The sequence below is a fragment of the Aegilops tauschii genome, chromosome 4, assembly GCF_002575655.3.
Source record: "Aegilops tauschii subsp. strangulata cultivar AL8/78 chromosome 4, Aet v6.0, whole genome shotgun sequence".
Taxonomy (NCBI): Eukaryota; Viridiplantae; Streptophyta; class Magnoliopsida; order Poales; family Poaceae; genus Aegilops; species Aegilops tauschii.
Window position 1 is genome coordinate 116,504,289 of NC_053038.3, and position 23,963 is coordinate 116,528,251.

Consider the following 23,963-nt stretch of genomic DNA (forward strand, 5'->3'; position numbering starts at 1 on the left):
GAAAATCTTGCATGTGGATCTTCCATAGTTCTTTGCCCAAAACATAGCTCATCCGGCGTACTTTCCATATTGCAATCTCGTCCTCACACCGTTTTAGACAAACACAACCGTGTTGTTATCTTCCCTTAGGACAAGGAATATGCTTCTTTTTTGTCGTTGTATGTGTCATCAACTGTTATTGGCCAGTAATTGTTTCCTTTCTACCTCTTTTTTGCAAACAGGGCTATCCATTTCACCTTGTTGCTATTGCGACCTTTTGGTGAATTGCAAAATCACTTTTTTCTTAAGAGTGTTTTGTGCAGTTGTACTAAAATGTCACACGGGCAACGTCTCTACATTTCAGTGCGACTACACAAAGGGAGATTGGTTTTGCTCTATCCTCCTCATCCAACTCCGAGCCTAATCTTCTCCAACTATTTACTTAATCTTCTCCAACTAGTTAGTCTTAAGATAGACTGCAAAGGTGACCGGCTTCTAGTTGTGTGTTTATTGTTTCATCAGTAGTCCTCTATTATCGTAATCACACTTAATATCTTTAGAACAAGGACTCTCGGCTCTATTTTAGATGAACTGCACAAAATGATCGGAATGTTGCATGCTCCAGACAGCTACTTTTTTCCCAACATGCCTTGTTGATTTAGACAGAGCTGGGGGGACATTGCTGCCAATGAAAGCATGGATCAATTTTAATTTAACACCTTCTCACACTTTGTCTTCAGTTGTGATGTAAATATTAGCTCTGATCTGCTAATCATTGAGATGCATTAGCAAGGAAGTTAGTTTTTTATTGTTTTTGAAAGAGCATCGATGGCAAGACACACTGAAAGCTCAGAGCATTGTACAATTTCATGTCGCTGGAAAATTATTTGTATAGTACGTCAATTATGTAAACAAAATGCTGGAAGCTTGATAGCATTGCCAGAAGCCTCTTCAGCATCCGGGTCCATGTGCCATGCACAAAATTATACTCCTCCGTTCCTAAATATTTGTCTTTTTACAAATTTCAAATGGGCATATTTTAGAGTGTAGATTCACTCATTTTGCTTCATATGTAGTCACTCGTTGAAATCTCTAGAAAGACAAATACTCCGGAGTATATTTAAGAACCGAGGGAGTGGTGCACAACCGCGTGGGAGACTCAGCCCGGTCATTGCGCCGCATTAATAGTGAGTAATGAGCAGTCAAATCATAAGCCCCACCTTTCCTACTGTAAGTTGCTTGGAAGAAGCAACCATCAATACACTCTTCTTTGAATCCGCTCATACTACTCCATCCGTCACTGTTTATAGAGCGCGCTTCAAAAAAATCTCTGGGACCAAGGCAACTAGTGATCGGCCAGAAAAATAGCATTGGTAGTTATAGCACAGGCGTCTATTACTAGAGGAAATAATGCGTACACACATGCATGCAGTGCTTCCACCCCGGGTACACGCATGCATGCACTTACTCCACTCCATAGTACATATAGAGAAAATTGTGTACTTGATTGCGGTTACCACGCCCTAATTAATTGAGCATTAAACTAAACGCGTCTAAAGTCTCTATGCTGGTGGAAATGCATTGAGAGAAATGCATCAGGTACGTGTATGGCCAGTCGGTCAAGAGACTGGTCACTAGGAAGCGAGGTACCCCGCAAAAATAGAAGAAGGAAGCGAGGTGTTTCATCAAGCCAGCTCTCGGCCACATTTGTCAGATTTCGGGTTCCGGCAAACCCTTGAGGTTCGAACACTGGGGTGCGCACGAAGATCTCTCTTCTCTCTATCTAATCACGCCCTCGCCCTCGCCGCGATCTCAAAGCTTGGCTCGATGAACCCGCAACACAAGAGACACGAGATTTATACTGGTTCGGGCCACCGATGCGGTGTAATACCCTACTCCAATGTGGTGGTGGTGGATTGCCTCTTGGGCTGAGGATGAACGGTACAAGGGAAGAACAGCCTCCCGAGGAGAGGTGTTCTTGTGCTTGGTGAGTGGCTGAGGATCAGTTCCAGATGAGATGATCTGTCCATGGTGGCTAGCCCTATTTATAGAGGCCCTGGTCCTCTTCCCAAATATTGAGCGGGAAGGGATGCCACAACGACCAATTTGAAGGGGGACAGCTAGTACAAGCTATCCTGACTAAAGGTTGTCTTCGCCTGCCAAAGGCTCTGGTGGTGACGCCGTCTTGGGCTCCACGGTGACCTCTGTCCTGCCGTCCTGCTGGCCTTGGTCTCGTTGCACCGATATGGAAACCTTTGCCTGATGCCTCGGTACTCCTTGCCTGCGCTTGCCTCCTTAGCACCAAAGAGGAAACGAGGACACTGTGCATGCAGGCGCCCGCCTGGTCTTGATCGTCATGGCTTACGTCAAGGGAACCTCGCGAGGTACCCCCTGCCTTGATCTCTCCGCCCCTCGTGAGCCTGCCTGGTGAGGCCGCCCCCGAGGAGGTCTTGTGTCGCCCGCCTCGTGAGGCTTGGCCCCTCGCGAGGTTCTTGAGTTTTTACTAGTGAAGATGGGCCATACGGGGCCGCTAGTGGAGCCACGCCGTGGGCCGCAGGCAGGCAAGTCTGGGGACCCCCATTCCCAGGACACCGACAGTAGCCCTCGGGCCCAAGGCGCGCTCAGACTTGGCTTTAAGGCGAAGCCAAAGGGCAAGTGCGGAGCGCCGCGGGCCCCAACAGCTTGCGGCCTTGGTCGACGCGTGGCGATTGATTGGACGTGGGCGTATCCGTTTCCCCACACTGCCTTGGCAACTGCCCAACTGACAAAAGACTGGCGTGGGCAACGCTCGCCTTCATTGCTTCCCTTCGCCTTGCTCTAGATCCCCTTTCTCGCTCCTTGCCTCCGAAACCTCCAGATCTGCCTCAATCCCCTTCCTTTCAGGGACCAATGGCGCCCCGCAAGGTCAAGGCTGCTGCGCCGCCTTCTTGGTATGAGCCAGCTCTGAACGCGCCCAACGTCTCGGAGAAGAACCTCGCTGCCACGCGTGTGCTGACGGCGGGGGAGAACAACGAGAAGGGGAAGACCGAGCTCCGGGCTGGCTCCGCCGTGCCGGAAGCTCAGGGGAGCACCTTCTACCCCTTCTTCATGAGCAACATCGGCGCAGGCCTGGTTCCCCCCTTCTCCGACTTCTTCTATGCCTTCCTCCGCCATTACAGGTTGCAGGCCCTCCATCTCCATCCCAACTATGTTCTTCTCTTATCGATCTTCGCCTTCTACCGCGAGGCGTATGTCGGGGTGATGCCGTCCGGGGCTCTGCTGCGCCACTTCTTCTTCCTCCGAATCAATGACGGTCATACCTCTGGGTGCGCCAACTTCATCGCGGCCGGCAAGGCTAACGCGATCTCGAAGGCTGGAAAGAAGGCCGGCAGCTTCAGGAGCAAGTGGGTCATGATGGATGCCAAGTGCGTCCACCCGTGATTGGCGCTGCCGACGGAGATGCCCCAGTCCGGCGAAGGGTGGTCTTGTGCCAAGCTTACTGATGACCGGGCGAAGCCTGTGCTGGAGAAGATGGTTGCCGACCTGAAGCCGGGCAACGCGAAGGCGGCGAAGCTGACGGGGGCCATGCTCCTGAGGGAGTTCTTGATGCTGCGCGTGGTTCCGCTCCAGGCGCACTCGCGCCCCTTGTGGACGCTTGAGGGCGCAGAAGATAAGCTCCGCTTGAGTCCGGCGGCCTTATCTGACGAAGAGCTGGCCGTGGTTCTCCGCCTCCTGGTCGGGGATGATCAGGAGTACCCGCCGAGTACCTTCGCTCCTTTGTACCTTCACGAGGACGGGGCGCAGGTCGCGGCCGCCATGCCCACCTTTGACGGGCGCGGGCTGGTGCCGCCAGCGACCACTGGGGCCCTGGTGGTGACGACGTCGGTGGACGTGTCTTCTGGTGAGTCCCGCAGGGAGGAAGAGGAGCGCGACTCGGAGGCGACCCCCGAGGGGATGGGGGAGACCTCCCCTTGGCGCAAGGCCGACATCCTCCGCACCTTTCCTGATGACGACAACGAAGCAGATGTCCTTCTGGAGAAGGAGGTGCCGTCCGTGGCTGGGGGCTCCTCGAGGCCCAAGGCCAGCCTCCAGAGGGGGCCTCCGACTGAGATTCCGACGAAGAGCAGGTCGGCGCTGATCTCTCGAGATGAAGCTGTTGCTCTGACACCGCCTAGAGTTGCTTCCGGCCCCTCTCCTGCCCTTTCTTCCGCCCCTGGATCCCGCGCGCCCATGCCTTAGGCTGCGAGGCTCTCAGGCTTCAAGATTACCAAGCGGAGGGACTACACCACGGTGGACCAGTAAGTGTTCTTGTCTCGCTTTGTTCCTGCTTATGCTGCTGATTCTTGACGTTCTCCGTCGATTGGCTAGGCCGCCTCCTGCGGCGAAGAAGAGGAAGGAGGACACGGCGATACTGCCTGGGACCGAACCACCTGTGGCAGCCACACCTCCCTCCGTGGAGAAGGGGAGCGACGGCGCTCGCACCTCCCCGGCGCGGTCGCCCTCGCGAGGCCTAGAGGAGCATCCTCAGGAGGAGTCAGCCCCCGTGGTCCTGCTGGCTCCGGAGGCGCTGGCGTCCGGCTCAGCTGCTGAGGTCCCCAAAGCTCAGGAGCCCCCAGTCTCCCAGGCTATGGTGACGATGTCGCCTCCTCCTCCTCCCGCTGCACCGCTGATTCCAGGTCCTTCTGCCTCCCCTGACGTCTTGGAGCGTGCTCTTTCTGAGATGATCCGGCTGCGAGAGGATCTTCAAGGCCCCGACCATCACCTGGCAGCCGGGCGCCTGGAGCTGGTCTCTGGCTGGCTTCATGCTGATGCGTCCGTTCGGGCGGCGCTAAGCCAGGCTACGGAAGCCTCCGAGAAGGACAAGCAGGCCGCCGCCCAAGCCGCGGCTGCTCGCGAGATGGCGATAAAGGATGTCGAGGCTGCCTAGGATCGCTGCTGGGTGCTGGAGGCCGAACTAAAGACTCTGTGCAACGAGCGCGTGGAAGAAGCTCATGGCTGCAAGGTGGAGGAGGAGATGATGAAGGCCCGGGAGGACGCCATCAAGGGTCGCGACGCCGAGCTGGAGCAGTCGGCGAAGGCGCAGACCGCGGAGCGCAGCCGATTGGAGAAGCTGGAGCGGAAGGTGGAAGCGGAGAAAGCCGAACTTGACGCCAAGGCGAAGGTCCTGGCCGAGGACCGCGCGGCCTTCGTGCTCCTCGAGGAGAGGTCCCGCGTGGCACTGCGGCACTCTACGAGAAGGGCTTGGAGAAGCTGCTGACCACCGACAAGGACGGCCCCGCCCAGCTGCTTCCCTACTTGGTCAAGGCGGTTGAGGAAGTCATGAGCGGTATCGGCCCCATGGCAGAGGAAGAAGCCCGCGTTCTTTCCTCAGCCGCGCTGGCGCGCGTCTTCAGCCACCTCCATCTTCGCGGTCCTGCTGCCTGTCTTGACGAGCTGCTAGAGCCTGTGGACAACGAGCATTGCGCAGCCGCCGCCGCAGCCGCGAAGGGTCAGGTGGAGGCTCTGCTGAAGAAGTTCCACGCCTTCGCTCCCGCGCCCTCGACCGGTGGTGCTGCTGATCCTGCAACTCCGGCAGGTGGTGCAGGTGAAGGCGACACCACCAAGGGAGAAGCATCCCTCGCGGGCGAAGGCGGTGCCCAGGGATGACGAGATGACTTGCTAGCGGCTCCTTTCCTGTTTAACTCCTGCAACATGCGCCATGCCTCGTGGAGGCGTTTAAACTTGCGTTTGGTACTAGGAGAACAATATGTCTTGTAATATTTGCTTGAGATTTTGCAATTTCCTTCCCATTTGCTTTCCGTTCTACGTCGGCTGGGCCCAACCCCGCGCATACCTCAGCCGCCGTTGGGTCATCCGGATCACCAGGACGAGACCAAGGGGTGAGGGGCTACGTGGTCAGTTAGGCTCCTGAGTCGCGATGCTCAGGAGTCCCCCTTGACGTGCAAACAGCTTACGGAAAGGAGATGTTGGAGTAGGTCTAGTGTTCTACGTCGGCAGGGCCCAGCCCCATGCATACCTCAACCGCCGTTGGGTCGTCCGGATCACCAGGACGAGACCAAGGAGTGAGGGGCTACGTGGCCAGTTAGGCTCCTGAGTCACGATGCTCAGGAGTCCCCCTTAACGCTCAAACAACCTTCATACCATTTTCCTTGCCGAGGCTCCGTTCGGGAGGGCACGCGACGACCAGGTTTGAGGGACCTAGCAGGGCGGCATACGCTTGGGCGTGACCCAAGCGCAGCCCCCGTGCCTAGCCCCCTCGCGCGACTCTCCTGAGGGGAGGTGTTGCGATGAGGCCAGACACTGAGCTCAAGGGCTCCCTGAGGTTGATACGGCCAAGGGGCCACCCTCGGTTGTTTATCACCAGTGCGGAGCATAGCGCTTCCGCACTTGCACGGGCATAACCGCTCCTCGGTAGTGTCAACTGCCAGCGCGGAGCATGGTGCTTCCACTGGTGCGTGGGTGAGGGCTCCCTCTGAGTGGAGCCCCCGGGGCGTGTACACCCCCGCCCTGACACGTGGCTTGCACGACAGGGCTAGACGAGGTGTGTCTGGGCACTCGTGAGCCAGCGCGGGACTCACGAGGCCCTACCTCAAGGCGGGTTGCGCCTGGTCTTGGTTCGTATTGACTGTGGTGGTCCTGCAAGATGGTTAGACAACATGCGCCGAACGAATATCCTGAGGCTATCACATGAGAAGGCCAAGCACCAACGACCCCAAGAGGTGACGTAAACGGGACCAGCCCGCCAGACAGAGCTTAGCCATTGGATTTATCGATGCTGCAGGGACGGCTCGAGCACATACGCCGTGCCTAGCCTTCTTATGCGAAGGATCCCGAAGAAAGACGATCGGCGCGCGGCTCCCATGATGGGTGACATTCAAGCAGGTGATAACCATAGATAGATTATGCATGAAAAGCAAACTTGTTGGGATCATAGTAATTTCAAAAAAATTCTACGCACACGCAAGATCATGGTGATGCATAGCAACGAGAGGGGAGAGTGTTGTCCACGTACCCTCGTAGCCCGAAAGCGGAAGCGTTAACACAACGCGGTTGATGTAGTCGTACGTCTTCACGATCCGACCGATCAAGTACCGAACGCACGGCACCTCCGAGTTCAGCACACGTTCAGCTCGATGACGTCCCTTGAACTCCGATCCAGTCGAGTGTTGAGGGAGAGTTTCATCAGCACGACGGCGTGGTGATGATGATGATGTTCTACCGACGCAGGGCTTCGCCTAAGCTCCGCTACGATATTATCGAGGTGTAATATGGTGGAGGGGGCACCACACACGGCTAAAAGATTGTTGATCAATTGTGTGTAGAGAGGTGCCCCCTTGCCCCTGTATATAAAGGAGCAAAGGGGAGGCCGCCGGCCAAGGGAGGAGAGGCGCGCCAGGAGGAGTCCTACTCCTACCGGGAGTAGGACTCCCCCCCTTTCCATGTTGGACTAGGAGAGGAAGGGGGAAAAGGTGGAGGGGAGGAAGGAAGGTGGGGCGCCACCCCCCTCTCCTTATCCTATTCGGACTGGGGGGAGGGGCGCGTGGCCCTGCCCTGGCCTCCTCTCCTCTCTTCCACCTAGGCCCAATAAGGCCCATTAAGTTACCGGGGGGTTCCGGTAACCTCCCGGTACTCCGAAAAAATCCCGATTTCACCCGGAACACTTCCGATGTCCAAACATAGGCTTCCAATATATCAATCTTTATGTCTCGACCATTTCGAGACTCCTCGTCATGTCCGTGATCACACCTGGGACTCCGAACAACCTTCGGTACATCAAAACATATAAACTCATAATATAGCTGTCATCGTAACGTTAAGCGTGCGGACCCTACGGGTTCGAGAACTATGTAGACATGACCGAGACACCTCTCCGGTCAATAACCAATAGCGGAACCTGGATGCTCATATTGGCTCCCACATATTCTATGAAGATCTTTATCGGTCAGACCGCATAACAACATACGTTGTTCCCTTTGTCATCGGTATGTTACTTGCCCGAGATTCGATCGTCGGTATCTCAATACCTAGTTCAATCTCGTTACCGGCAAGTCTCTTTACTCGTTCCATAATACATCATCCTACAACTAACTCATTAGTCACAATGCTTGCAAGGCTTATAGTGATGTGTATTACTGAGTGGGCCCGGAGATACCTCTCCGATAATCGGAGTGACAAATCCTAATCCCGAAATACGCCAACCCAACAAGTACCTTTGGAGACACCTGTAGAGCACCTTTATAATCACCCAGTTACGTTGTGACGTTTGGTAGCACACAAAGTGTTCCTCCGGTAAACAGGAGTTGCATAATCTCATAGTCATAGGAACATGTATAAGTCATGAAGAAAGCAATAGCAACATACTAAACGATCGAGTGCTAAGCTAACGGAATGGGTCAAGTCAATCACATCATTCTCCTAATGATGTGATCCCGTTAATCAAATGACAACTAATGTCTATGGCCAGGAAACACAACCATCTTTGATCAACGAGCTAGTCAAGTAGAGGCATACTAGTGACACTCTGTTTGTTTATGTATTCACACATGTATTATGTTTCCGGTTAATACAATTCTAGCATGAATAATAAACATTTATCATGATATAAGGAAATAAATAATAACTTTATTATTGCCTCTAGGGCATATTTCCTTCAAAACTAGCTTAGTTAAATGCAAGGACGATACATGCCACTGGGTCAGACCCGAGTGGCTTGGGGATGATGCAGCCCGAGGGGCGCCCCCAGTAGAGTAAGCCGAAGACATAAAAAAAGGATACATGCCGCAGGGACGGACCCACGTGGCCTGGGAATGATGCGGCCCTGAGGGCGCTCCCAGCTAAATAAACTTGGAAAATGTCACCTGGTTCCGTTGTCGAAGGGATGTTGGAGTAGATGAAGACACGTGGCGAAGGGATTGCTCCTCACGAGCCACCAGGGCCCTGAGCCTCGGGAGGCTCTCGGGGTCCGGGTGGTTCCTTGAGGACCGCCTCCATCTCCGCTAGGACTGCATGATTCCTGGCCTCCTGAGCCGCCAGGACGCTCCACAGGATGCGCTGGAAGGTGGATGCCACGCTCGGCAGGCCGAATGGCATGCGAATGTAGCTGTGAGGTGGGCCCTCGCAACGTCCCACGCGCGAAGGCCAGAAGAGATCCTGAGATGCGGCCCTGTTGAGCCCTGGGATGTCAATGCAGACGCACAGCCCGCCATCCTCGCCTGGATGGGGAGCCACGCCAGGTGAGCGGGGATCACTGCGCATGGCCCTTGCATCCTGCAGCTCCTGAGTGGTCTCGGCAATGAATTCCTTAGCGCCGGGCACTCCTTGTCCGATGTCCTCCTGAGGGAAACATGCCGTGAAGCACACGTCCATGTGGTGCCCGAGCGCCTCCCTCGTGATGTTGGCGAGGTCTGAGGCCCTCCAGAAGAGAGCCCCCGAGCCCTTCCCGAGGAGGGCACCGGGCGCGCCTTCCTATGCGAGGGAGGGAGGCGCCCCAGGCGCGGGCGCCGATCCTAACGTGGCACCGCTCGCGGCGCCGCTCCCCTGAGGCCCTGTGCGGGGTAGCTGCTTCTTCTTCTTGGGGACGGCCTTAAGAGGGTACTCGCCCTTGCTGTTAGAGTCTTCGATTGCTGCGGCTTGGAAGGCGCGCTCGAGGGAGCACACCACATCTCTTTCTTCGCAGGGGACCATGATGGTCCCGCTGCTTCTTGGCATCTTGAGGACGTTGTAGCCGTGGTGGGTCACCGCCATGAACTTGTCCAGGGCTGGATACCCGAGGATGGCGTTGTACGGCAGGCGAATGTGGGCGACGTCGAAGTCGATGAGCTCGGTGCGTTAGTTGTCGCACTGCCCGAAGGTGACAGGGAGGCGGGCCTGCCCTATCGGGGTGGTGGAGCCGTCGGTCACTCCTGAGAAGGGCTTGGTAGGCTGGAGCTGATCGTATGGCACTTGAAGGCTGTCAAACGTCTCGATGGACAGGACGTTGAGTCCGGCGCCGCCGTCGATGAGGGTCTTGGTGACTTATACGTTGCTGATGACAGGTGAGCAAGGCATCGAGAGGGCGCCAGCGGTAGCCGCGCACTTGAGCTGGTCTACCGAGTTGAAGGTGATGGCGCACTTGAACCACCTGAGCGGGCGTGTGGCCTCGAGCCTGGGAAGGACTGCATTCACCTCGCGAGCAAACTGCTTGAAGATTCGCTGAGAGGCTGGGGCTTGAGCTCCGCCCAAGATGCAGGCGATAGCACGTGGTTCCTGGAAGCCCCCAGCCCCCTCGTCCTGATGGTGGTCGTCGTTTCTTCTTGGTGGTGGCGGCAGCGGAGGAAGACCAGCGTTGCCCTGGGGGCGGTCCTCGCGAGGTTGATCCCTCCAGGCGCCCTCGCGAGGCTGGTCCTGCCAGCGGTCCTCACGAGGTCGGTCACGCCACTCCTGGCGGGGGCCACGGTCGTCCCAGCGCCCTCCATCACGTCCTCCTCTCGGCCGTAGCCTCGGTCGTTGCGCTCGGGGCGTCGACCGAAGCGTCCATCCCGAATGGCGCTGAGCTCTTGACAATCGTTGGTGTTGTGGCTGTGTACGTTGTGGAAGGCGCAGAACGGCCGGTTGCCCTTGGATGACTCGGGCTGGTCCCGGCCGCGCTTCGTGTCCGGCTCCGCCATGAGTACAGCCACTCCCTTGCGCTTCAGGTCCTTGGCCTTGGCTTTCTTCTCCTCCAGGTCGGCAGCTGGGAGCTCGAGGAGGGAAAGGCGCCCTTCTTCAGCTCTTGCGCACTTGGTCGCCAGGTTGAACAGCTCCAGAGCCGTTCATAGCTCCTCGTGGATGGCGAGCTCCTCCTTCATCTTGACGTCGCGGACGCCATCAGAAAATGCCGAAATGATGGCCTCGTCCGTCACCTTGGGGATCTTGAGGCGAACGTTGTTGAAGCGCTGGATGTACTTCTGTAGGGTTTCTCCAGGTTGCTGCTTGATGTGGCGCAGGTCACCCGCGGCCGGAGGGCGGTCGCGAGTGCCCTGGAAGTTGGTGACGAAGCGGTCGCGCATCTCGTCCCAAGAGGAGATCGAGCCTGGAGGCAGGTTTAGGAGCCACGAGCGGGCACCATCTTTGAGATCCATGGGGAACCAGTTCGCCATGACTTTCTCGTTGCCGTTGGCCGCCTTGATTCTTAGCTCGTAGAGCTGCAAGAACTCCGCGGGGTCGGGGGTGCCGTCGTAGCGAGAAGGCAGAACTGGCTTGAACTTGCCCGGCCAGGCGACGCTACGCAGCTCAGGGGTGAAGGCGCGGCAGCCCGCCGTGGTCACTGGGGCCCTTCGCTGATGCAGAGCTTGCCCTTGATGCCCGCGCACCGCCACCGCGGGGCGGCACGCGGTCTTGTCGTGGTGGTGCGGGGAGAACGGGAGCGTTTTCCTGCGGTCGGGGAACTTCTTGGCAGCTTCCTTCTTCTCGCGTGGGCGCCCGACCGATGGGTCGCACCGGGGGGCCGCGCGCCTTGGCGCCAGGACGCCGTCTTGGGGCAGAGGTGGTGGAGGCGCTCCGTGAGCAACATCTCCCGCAGCTGACGGAGGGCGAGGCGGCGAAAGGGATGGTGCGGGAGAGCCCCCTGCGGCGCTGACATGCTCGGCGATGCGGTGCAGCCAGTCCTCGTAGAGGTGGTCGACAAGGCGGTAGCGCAGCAGCTCTCGTGCCATGAGCAGCGCGGCCTGTGCGTCCGTGGGAGCGCGACGAGCGTGGGACGACGAGCCGGCCGGGGTCAGCGACGGAGTGGCGGTGCGGCCGTCCCGCCGCACCGAGGGGTGCAGCGAGGATGCTTGTTGCTCGTTCCCCGCCAGGCCGGTTGCGGCGTTGGCGGCGGGCGACGGAGAAAGATCGGGAGGCCCGCCGACAGGGGCTGTCTGAGCGACGCGAGCGGCGAGGGCGGCCCTGCGCTCAGCGCGGGCCCGACGAGCGTCCGCCATGGATGTGATGAAGCGACGGGGCGTGGACTGGCGGAAGGAAAGCTCCGGCGCACACCTACCTGGCGCGCCAAATGTCGGATTTCGGGTTCCGGCAAAACCCTTGAGGTTCAAACACTGGGGTGCGCATGAAGATCTCTCTTCTCTCTATCTAATCACGCCCTCACCCTCGCCGCGATCTCAAAGCTTAGCTCAACGAACCCGCAACACAAGAGACACGAGATTTATACTGGTTCGGGCCATCGATGCGGTGTAATACCCTACTCCAGTGTAGTGGTGGTGGTGGATTGCCTCTTGGGCTGAGGATGAACGGTACAAGGGAATGACAGCCTCCTGAGGAGAGGTGTTCATGTGCTTGGTGAGTGGCTGAGGATTAGTTCCAGATGAGATGATCTGTCCATGGTGGCTAGCCCTATTTATAGAGGCCCTGGTCCTCTTCCCAAATATTGACCGGGAAGGGATGCCACAACAGCCAATTTGAAGGGGGACAACTAGTACAAGCTATCCTGACTAAAGGTGGTCTTCGCCTGCCAAAGGTTGTGGTGGTGACCGCCGTCTTGGGCTCCACGGTGACCTCCGTCCTGCCATCCTGCTGGCCTTGGTCTCGTTGCACCGATATGGAAACCTTTGCCTGATGCCTCGGTACTCCTCGCCTGCGCTTGCCTCCTTAGCACCAAAGAGGAAACGAGGACACTATGCGTGCAGGCGCCCGCCTGGTCTTGATCTTCATGGCTTACGTCAAGGGAACCTCGCGAGGCACCCCCTGCCTTGATCTCTCCGCCCCTCGTGAGCCTGCCTGGTGAGGCCGCCCCCGAGGAGGTCTTGTGTCGTCCGCCTCGCAAGGCTTGGCCCCTCGCGAGTGTCTTGAGTGTTTACTAGTGAAGATGGGCCGTACGGGGCTGCTAGTGGAGCCAAGTCGTGGGCCGCAGGCAGGCAAGTCTGGGGACCCCCGTTCCCAGGACGCCGACAACATTCAAAGTGCAGCAAGCACGGTTTGCACAAAGATGTGTCGCAAGGTTTGCTGACCTGTTTACATGCTGAATAACAAAAAAAGAGGAAATATTACCGAGAGCTCCTATTTGTAACAGGATATGAGCTAGAATTAAGCGAGAATCGTGGCGAGTGTTCCATGCAATCAACTTCCATTATCACATGCGAGAACCCTCGAGGAGAACCAAATGTGTTGAAGATTGCTTTATCACATTTTTAAAATATAATAAGAGTGTAGACGCTCCTCCCTACGGTTCCTAGTAGTATAGTACATACCTATATAGTAGTAGTACTAGTACTAGTAAACTTTGCGCTTGGCTGTTCGCCTCTTCGGGAAGTCGAACAATAATAGTACTAGTATAGTGTGTGCTTCTGGCAATATGACACCGAATTAACTGTTGCACGTCCACCGCCTGAGCGAGGGAGAGCTTGCATTAGTCAAAAGTTTCTCCTTGTCCTGCGAGCCACCGTGCCCAAGCTTCTCCCGTCCTGCAAGCTTCTCCTCGTTTGGCAAGTTGACGGGACACAACAAAGTAATGCTAGTCCATACTGCCTCCTTTCTGGTTAATATGGCTTAATTTCAAACGAGATAAATACACTATCTGTCACTGTATATTTGTAAAAATACGGTCAGTGGACTTCATAATACGCTCATGGCGCTCAATATATATATGTTTTGGTGTTTATACGGTCACTAGCTCACCCTGGCTGAGTATGTGTGTGCATGCACGTGTAGGTTGAGTACTTGAGCGTGACCGTGTGTGTTCTGTCATGTGCTCGGACATGCATGTATTAGGGCATCGCGCGCGTTTTTGCGTCCATGTGTACGTGTGACTGTTGCATGCATGCACGAGGTTGTATTCCCTCACATTCACATGTTCATAAGTCAATGCTTTGTCAAAATGTTGCATGCAAGGTTTAATCATTTGTTGTTCATGCATGCATTCCTGTTATTAATATGTTGGTAAAGACAATTTCTTGAGGAAAACGAGCCCATGAATTGATTACAAAGGGGACCAATAAGCCAGGACGAAGGGAGTACCAGTAGTGAACCGGAAGGAGGGAGTAGGTACTAGTAGTATAGTACTACGTAACAACGTGCAGTAAAATTCCTCTAGGCGCATCCTGTCTACGTGTCATGCAAGAAAATAGAGATAAGTACAAGTGAGACTCGGGAATGGTCATACACGTAGGGGGGTACGTGTAGGGGCCACTAAGGACCGGCCAAATCACAAAGTAAGTTAGTGGGAAGAAGCAACCATCATTTGACTCTTCAATGACACGTACGCAATATAAAATGGTTGATATGGAGAGGAAAAGAAAAACACTATATATACACTAGCATAGAACAACGGTGGCCACACCGCTGGTTACATATCCGGCCTGATCCTGCTGCTGGGGGAAGGGAACAATGTTCTGCGTAGACGCGGTTGACATCGGCGAGGGAGAAAACCCACAGTCGGTGTGTCCCAATCGGGGGTCCCCGCGGTATGGGCTGATGCCGCGTCCCAACCGCCCTTCTAGCTACAGCCCGACGTCCCAGGTGGTAGTACATCTTCCTTTTGGAGCCGGCTTGCTCCACTGCCGCAGCTCCATCTCCATGTCAATCTTTCTCTACTTCTAACGGCTTCTATTTGTGATGAGTTTATGTCTCATGAACTAGTGCCAGTACTATTATTCTAATCACACTTCTTCAATATCTTTGCCATCAGGGATGCTCAGCACGATTTTAGTGGAACAAAAGCATCGTATGATCCGAGGGTGCCAGCCGTCTTTCCTTCGACAGGTTCTACCTAGCCAGGAAATTAAATCCTGTTTAGGGTTTAGGGTTTAAGTCATAGTGACCCCATCAGTAGTTTTTCTTTTGTACACGCTCTCACAACTTTTGTCTTTAGTTGTGAAGTAAAAATTGGTTATGATCTGTGAATCATTGAGATGCATCAGCATGCGTGTTAGTTTTCCTTTGTATTTGATGGAATGTTGTAATGGGGCAACCTTGGAGTAGGAATGAAAATGGAGTGGAAAGTTTCCGTTTTTCCGGAGAAAAAATGGAAACGGAGAGAAATCAATGTTTCGTTTCGTTGGATCGCGCCATCGAGCAAAACCAACGTTTAAATCACGTCTATCACGTTCGTATCTCACCCTCCTCCACGGTTCCACCCCACATGGTCACTCGGCATGCCACTCACCGCAAACCGAGTATACGATAACTTTCCTGCCTGCTTGTCGATGGATCGCGCCATGGAGTACTAGCACTACTGGAAGAGATTGACGAGTTGGGGGAGGACAGCTAGCTATAGCACGGACTCCCAAGAACTTTTTACATGCATGTTGTGGCCGGCTATTGCGACCTTTGAACACGGAGCAGTCGCGTGCACCGGGAAGCGGCGCGGGCGACGCTCTCTTGGCCGGCGCACCGCTTCAATGCCGGCGCCAGTGAGAGGTCGCGTCCACTCTGGCCGGGCATGAATGCGGCACTGACCGTTTCAGGCGGGAAGCACGTGCAGGTGATGAAGAGTGTTCGGGTTGGTCAGGAGCGGGCGTGGCAGCGTTCCGGACGCCCGCAAACAAGAGATGTTATACGTTAATATTGCTGCGTATATAATTAACAACGTAAATAATGTGCCAGTTGGACAAATATGATTGGAGATGGAGATGGAGATGGAATTTTATGTAAACACGGATATGCATGTCTATGTATATGTGTGTGTGCGCGACGACTCTCGCGACCTGGAAGCGGGGGCGTGTTTTGGATCGAGTTCTCTTTCTTGGTCAGTTTTTGTTTCTTTTTTCCGGGAACGCGCGTATTCTATTTAAAACCACTGCTATGGAGAGATATTTTTACTCCATTGTATATATAGCCTCTTGTTTGATAGGGTTTCTCGTGTCTCGCTCTCTCATCCTCTCCATATCAAAACAAGATGACAGTGTCCACTCTATCTCTCTCCTCATCGGTGGTCACAGATCCGGCCGAATCCCGTCCTCTGCGAGAGGTGAGGAGGTGCAGCGTTGACGTTGTCGCCGTCGGCGATGGAGGAAGCCGATGGGCACCGTCCTCTCGGAGCCGGCGCTAGCGCGGACGAAGGTCCTCCGCGCCCTTGTTCGCTGCCGTCGTGTGGGCAGATCCCGCCCACCTGCCGAAGCGACATCTGTACTGGTCCAGCTCCCTAGGTCGCTGCATGCGGGTTTTCTTCTATGCGACTACTCCCCAGCTCCCCATGTCTAGTAGCTAGGAGTCGTCGGCTGGTCCAACATCACCTACTATTATAGAGGAAATGCCACTCGAAAAGTTGTCCTAATTTATGCCTTGGTGGAGGTATACATGTTGTTTTGGCAAAAAGTACATGGTGGTTGTGTGGTCATTGTCCCTATGCTCCTATTGCTGCTGCTAATCTAATACTATCACTGGTTAAATGAAGAAATGCTTTTTTCTCGGGTATCCTGGTTTAGTTCCCATCAAGATAATCATGATGCTTCTGTCTGTTGGTATACTTTTCATTAATTCTTATTGACAATTTAGATGTCGTTGTTAATCTTGTACCACTGCCAAAACAAAGTAACAACACTATATCCCTTTTTTATATTTTTGCAAACAGCGATGCGTATCTCCATACCCGGGCATGTCTTCCTCAATTTTAGTGGAACTGCACAAAATTGGCCATTGTTGTTCTGCCTCACTGTCCTCTGCCACGTGGTTCTTCCTTCCTCGAACTTGATTAATGAGAAGAAACAGACCACAGTGAGGATTTGTCGAACTTCATAGGTGCCTCACCCAAACTTGATGCCAAATGGATGATGTATCACCATGATGACCTATCGATGCTCATGGTTGCGCCTCATGGTTGCGTCGGCTGGTGAAGCTGATCGATTTTCGATGAAAAAAAGTTGTCTTCCATCAATGCTCTTTGCTTGGATGCATTGGAGACGCAGTCGTCTTTCATGTTGGTGCAATTTTATCACACAATTGGCTATGAACCAAATGTTTCCTCAAAGAAGGATCGACGTTGGTACTAAGAGCATAAGTTTTGTATTGATTACTAAGCCTTCTCACAACTTTGTCTTCAACTCCCCTGTAATTTTATTTGTCCAGCTATTAACTTTGATTAAAAAAAATGGTGTGGACTAAAAACCCGGATGGACGTAGTATCCCTCCATTTTTATTTACTCCGCATATTAGATTTGACTGAAGTCAAACTTTGTAAAGTTTGACCAAGTTCAGGCCGAACACAACAAACCATAATTATTGAGAGAGGGCAAACTATACATACTCTCAAACCTTTCCGATAATTGAAATTAAAATTCTTTATTTGTACACACTCTCACACGTTTCCGATAATTTGGCGCATGTGTGGTTGTTCACTTAAGGAAGGGTAGTGTACCGCACGTGAAGGACAGGAAGTGCGACCAGGACGCGGGATCGTTAGTTCATCGGAAGTAGTAGTTTTCTTCACTGGTACGTTAAATAAAGAGTTTCGTTTCGTACTTACACAATTTAAAACGATTGTTATGGAGAGAATAAGAAAACCACTCCGCTATATATTAGTAGTATACACGAGTACTATATGGACGCAGCTTCATTGACTTAGTGCACCTGCCTTTGGGTGTATGATAGGTGGGCCCAAAATGTGGCTGGCCCACCTGTCATACAGCCAAAGGCAGGTGCAGTTAAGGCACTGGAGCTTAGTCCGTAATACACTATATATGTAGTACACTGTATAAGCTGGAGCCTCAGCGCTTGTTCGCTAGGGTTTGCACTCTCCACACTCTCGCCGCACTACACATATATATATACACGCTGGAGGCCCAGCGTTCCTTTGCTAGGGTTTGTTGTATTCACAGTCTCTCACCCTCTTCTCCAGATCTAAACAGGACTGTGTTGTGGCCTCTGTCTCTCTCTCCCCCCTCACAGCTGGTGAACACTACAAAAAATACACATCCATGACATTTTGGGCCGAACGAATTTTTTTTCTGTCATACATATGACACTTCTATGACGATAATCGTGACAAAACCCGGTATCATCATAGATGTGGTGGGCTCCTACTTCTATGACAAAAAATCATGATAGAAAATGGGCTTTTCGTCCTGGGCGGGCCGGAGACGCAGCTGCATGACATTCTTTGGGCCATCCATGACGGAAAAACTCATGGTAGAAGCGAGGGGGAGGAAAATTTTGGGGAGTTCCCGGTTACGGTGGGAGGTCGGGGGCCGAGCGATGCGCGTTTCTCTCGTACACGTACGCGCGTGTGTGCGAGGCGTTGGCTCTAATTGAACCCGAGCGAGGCGTTGGGCTCTAACTGAACCCGGGCGATTGCACTGCAGGCTACGCGTTACTGAACCCGAGCGATCGATCGATGGCTGTTAACTGAACCCGATCGAGCGATTCCTTCGCTACTGCTGCTAACTGAAGCCGATCGATTGGATGAACAGTGAGCGTTGCGCGGGGGGGGGGGGGGGGGGGGTTGGATGAACAGTGAGCGGTGGCGTTGCCTCTGGATGAACAGGACCCCGTGGTGTGGAGGGCCGAATGAATAGTAGACGTTGGAGGGGTGCCCGTGGAGGGGTGGTTGAACAGGACCCCGTGGTGTGGAGGGCTGGATGAACACTAGATGGTGGAGGGGTGCCCGTGGAGGGGTGTTTGAACAGTAGTCGGTGGAGTAGCACGCGGTGGAGGCTGGAGGAGGTCGACGGTGGAGATGAACAGTATCCCGTGGAGTCCCGTTTTGCGGTACGCCATGAACAGGACCCCCGTTTCGATCGTAGGAGGTTTGTTTCATCCATTTTGCGGTACGCCACACCCCTCCCGATCAACAGGACCCCCGTTTCGACCGTAGGAGGTCCATTTCGTCTGTTTTGCGGTATGCCGCACCCCTCCCGATCAACAGGACCCCCGTTTCGACCGTAGGAGGTCCATTTCCTCCGTTTTGTGGTACGCCACACCCCTCCTGATCAAGAGGACCCCCGTTTTGACCGTAGGAGGTCCGTTTCCTCCGTTTTGCGGTACGCCAGACCCCTCCTGGTCAACAGGACCCCGTTCCGAACGTAGGAGGTCTGTTTCGTCCGTTGTGCGGTACGTCAGGCCTCGTTTCCATCGCCTGTTCCGTCCAAGCCCTCCCGATGAACACGACCACACATTCCATTCTGACCCAGCCGGTTGGCTCCCCGCGTTTCGTTGCCTCCCGATGAACACGACGCATTCCGTTGCCTCCCCATGAACACGACGACGACGCTGTTTCTCCGTTCTGACCCATCCATGTACACGAGCCCTGGCCGTACGTATGCGCGAGTAGGCGTTCGAGACCCCGCCCGTATGTACACATACGTGGCCGTATTTTCTTTCTTGCACCCTGGCCGCTGTACGTACGTGTACATGCTACGTGTGCGCCTCTACTACGACACGTACGCGCCTCTACTACGACACGTGCGCGCCTCTACATCCACCAGTATATATGTACGTACACGTTCGCGACCAGAATGACAACGCTATGTACGCTTCGACCAGGTGGGTCCCGACTGTCAGGCACTTCCTTGCCTGCGAAGATGTAGCTTTTGGGTCCCAGCAGTCAGGGGGGCGAATCGTTTTTTTGCCCGGACGCACTTCCTTGCATGCGAAGATGTAGCTGGTGGGTCCCAACAGTCAGGGGGAAACGTTTTTTTCACAAAATACAGTGGCCCGTCCGATGGGTCCTAGCTGTCAGGTGGAGGAATCATTATTTTCCACGTAATAAGGAGGCACTTCCTTGCTGCGGCCGTGGACCCAGCTGTCAACCTCTCCACGTACAGTCCACGTCTGATGGAAGTCGTTCCTTGACCACGTTGACCACGCCGCACCGAGAGCACCAGGGCGGTGGACGATGGCGAGGCCTAGGAAGGGGACGACGGGGAGCCGGGGAAGACGCGGCAGTGGAAGCCCGCGCGAAGAGGAGTACGAGGGTTCACTGGTTTGGCTGCGGTGTGAGGCTGCCGTCGCCGCAGGGCCTGGCCAGTGGTGGGAATAGTAGGGGCGGTGAGGCCTCCGCAGCAGCACAGCCGGCCATGGGGGGCAGAAGCATGCGGCACGACCGGCGCTGCTTTGGGCGGCTGGAGCAAGAAGACCAGAGGTTGAAGAAGCACTACGGCCGTTGGATGGACATCGTACGGTCACTGGAGCTAGAATCGTTCATATTGACTAAGGTTGACAAAGGCCCCCGTCCCAGTCAACTTAGTAGGCCCACAAGTCAGCCTCCCACCATGGTGGGTCCCAGCTAGCAGGGGGAGTATTCATTTTTTTGTGCGTAATAAGGAGGCACTTCCGGTGGGTCCGAGCTGACAACGAGGGGAACGTTTTTTTCGTGAAATACGCTGGCCCGTCCGGTGGGTCCCAGCAGTCAGGGGGCGAATCATTTTTTCGCAAAATACGGTGGCCCGTCCGGTGGGTCCCCGCTGTCAGGTGGAGGAATAATTATTTTGCGCGTAATAAGGAGGCACTTCCTTGCGGGTGCCGTGGACCCAGCTGTCAGCCTCTCCACGTACAGTCCACGTCCGATAGAAGTCGTTCCTTGACCACGTTGACCCCGCCGCACCGAGAGCACCAGAGCGGTGGACGACGGCGAGGCCTAGGAAGGGGACGGCGCAGAGCTGGGGAAGACGCGGCAGTGGATGCACACGCGGAGAGGAGTACGAGGGTTCACTGGTTCGGTTGCGCTGCCGTCGCCGCAGAATAACAGGGGGTGTGGGTGAGTGGAGGGATGGCCTGGCCAGCGGTGGGAGTAGTAGAGGCGGTGAGGCCTCCGCGGCAGCACAGCCGGCCACGGGAGGCAGGAGCAGGCGGCACGATCAGCGCTGCTTTGGGCGGCTGGAGCAAGAAGACCAGAGGTTGAAGAAGCACGACGGCCGTTGGATGGACATCGTACGGTCACTGTAGCTAGAATCGTTTATATTGACTAAGTTGACAAAGCCCTTGGTACGTCAACTTAGTAGGCCCACAGGTCAGCTTTCGAAATGGTGCGCCCCAGATGTCAGGGGGAGGAATCATTTTTTGGGTGGGTGAAGCTAGAATATCCGAGATTGAAGAAGAAGCACAGCATCTGTTGGATGGACATACAACGGCCACTGCTGCTAGAACCGTGTGTTGACTATAAGTTGACAATGCCTTGCATACGCGTCAACTCTGTTTTTTTAGGGGACGCGTCAACTTAGTAAGGCCAGAAGTGTGTGGCAGAGAACTTATAGCCCATTTGAGATTTGTAAGAATGTGTAGCCCATTTTTGAATTCTAATGGAATTTACTACAATCCATTACAGTTTGTTAAAAGTACAACCCATTTCAACCAACCGTTCAAAATAGAATTCAATAAAATTTCCCACATTTTGATGGGATCCGAAATATTTTTATTCCGAAATTTCTAGTCAGATTAAATACAATTCCAATATAAATTTATATTACGTAAAAATCCAACGAAACATTGCGCTCACAACAATTAATGAAATTAAAATTTTCAATATCCAAAAATAATATTTTATAAAGTAATCACGTGTTTGGTGCATTTTTTTATAGTTACTGCCCAGTTTTTATAATTACATCCCATTTATTATTTCTTAAAGCCCATTTTCTTGTTAAGCCTAATGCATCCCTCCTAGGAAAGATTTGCAGCCCAGCAGGGCGGAGAATAACAACTTGACCTTGCCTGGGTATTCCTAAAAAAAGTATAGCTGGGCTAGCCATTTTCAGCTTGAAAAATAATAATATATGGGCTGGATATCTGTCCTGGGCTAGACGGGCCACAGGCCGCCGAGTTAATACCTGCAGCGATGTTTTCGTTGTTGTTCAGAGGAGAAAAATTAATATCTGGGCTAAACATCGAAAAACTCTGCAGTGCTCACACTCAAAAACACAAATACTGCTCGAGCTGCTTGGTCCCAGCTGTCGGCCGCTTCTTGTGCAATTCTCTCGTTTATTGACTACTACATAGGTTGACAATGGTGTGGGACCGTGATGTCAGGAAACCAGGAGGAAGCAAAATAAATTATAGTTATATATATATATATATATATATATAATAAGGAGGCACTTGCGCACGTGAGGCTATGGACCTGCTGGGTCCCCACTGTCATCCTCTCCAAGTAAAGTCATCTCCTCGCCCGCGCGCGCTTTCCGCCCGAAACAGTCAGCGCCGCCCGCCCCGCTTCCCGGTGCAGGCGATTGCTCCGCCTTCAAATGACACAAGTGCCGTCCGTCCGCCCATCTGCCGCCCACATTAATGATACGCTGTTGCCGAGGCGGCTACTCCGGCGCCACACGTTCGTCCCTCCGCCCCCACCATTGCTATATAAACTGCTGCGCCGGCCATAGCCGCAGTCATCCGCATCCGTTCCCTTTCTCCTATCCACACCACTACTGCCCACCATGGCTTCCTCGCGCTCCAGCACTCTTCGGGACGGGCGGACGACGGACCACAAGGAGATGGCAGCCATTGCTGCCGACCGGCTGGCTGGCAGGCAGCCGGAGGACGACGACGTCCCAATGGAGAACATGGTAGTCGATGATCCGGCGCCAAACCCCTCCTCCGCGCCATCCTCGCCGGTGCATTGCACCATGACCATCGGTGAGGCCCGTGCCCAATATATGGACAGGGTGAGGCAGATGCGCGAGGAGCAGTTCCGGGAGGCGCAGGCCGACGCCGCCTACAACCACCATCTCCTCCAGGAGAACCTGGAGGCGGAGGAGCAGATCGCCCCGGAGCGGGCGGAGCAGGAGGCGCTGCTCGACTCGTACCGCTCCGCCCGCAAGGGCCGCCTCGAGCGCTGGCGGTACCGCATGCGGGTGGCGGAGGCTCCGGCCGCCTACAAAGAGGCTAGCAAAGAGTGCGATGAAGCGGGCGAGGCGCTGTTTGGCGAGACCGAGACGAGGCAGAGGACAATGCCAGCTCCGACGAGTCCCCGCTCCGCTGGCGTCGACGAGGCCCTGCTCCGCCGAGGCCCCGCGGCGCCAACAACGAGGCAGAGGACACCGCCGGCTCCGTCGAGGCCCCGCCCCGCCAACAACGAGGCAGAGGACATCGCTGGCTCAGCCGAGGCCCCACCCTGCCGGCAACGTGGGGGAGGATTTCCACCGCTCCGCTGAGGCGCCGCCCGCCGACAAGGAGACAGAGGACATCGCCGGCTCCGCCGAGGCCCCGCCCCGCTGCCAACGAGGCCGCGCCACACAGAAAACGAGGAAGAGTAGAACACGGTAGGTCGCCGCCGCTCGGGTCCAAGTAAGGCCACCGCTGCTACCCTCCGGTTGAAGCCAAGCTAGGCGGGTTGACCATTGACGGCCGGTTAGCTTCTTGGCGGCGACGTGGAGTCGGAGAGCTGCACTGGAGAAGAACGCTGCTTCTACTTAACTGCTGGTGCAGTTGGCTGACTGACACGTGGGCCCAACAGGCCACATGTTAGTTACGCAACTGCACCTGCAGTTAAGTCACTGAAGCTTCTGTTCGGCTCAGCGGGACACAGGTAGGTAGCTTCAGTTAATTAATTATACCTCCAGCGGACCCCTTTTTAGTTGAAGAATGTATGAAATGTAATGAAATCCGGCATGTTTATATGAAATCCGACCGTGTATGAATGAATTTATTTCGATTAGTTCGAATTCCTGTATCACTGGCATTGGATGAACATGCAAAACAATACGTACTAGCATTATTCCCAGGGTGATCACCTCGTTTGCAGCAGTTTCACATGTACTCCCTCCGGTCCTTTCTAGTCTGCATACAAGTTTTGTCTGCAGTCAAAGTATCTCTATTTTGACCAATCTTATACAAAAAAGTATGCACTTTCACAATGTGCGAAGTAAAAAGGAACAGAAGGAGTACAAAGAGTTTGAGCAGCTTTTTAGCGTTTCTGTACATTGCGATCAAACACACAGGCCTGGCAATTCATAGAGAACATTCAAAACAATCGATGATTATGCATTTCAGCGACTCACATGTCAGAGGCAATATTTACTTCACAACTAAAGAATAAAGAAAAAAATGATCGACGCTGCTGACTGCAAAGGGCGTCCCATTCGAAAATATCAAACGCATGTCTTGCTAAAATCAATGAGCAAAATTTGACA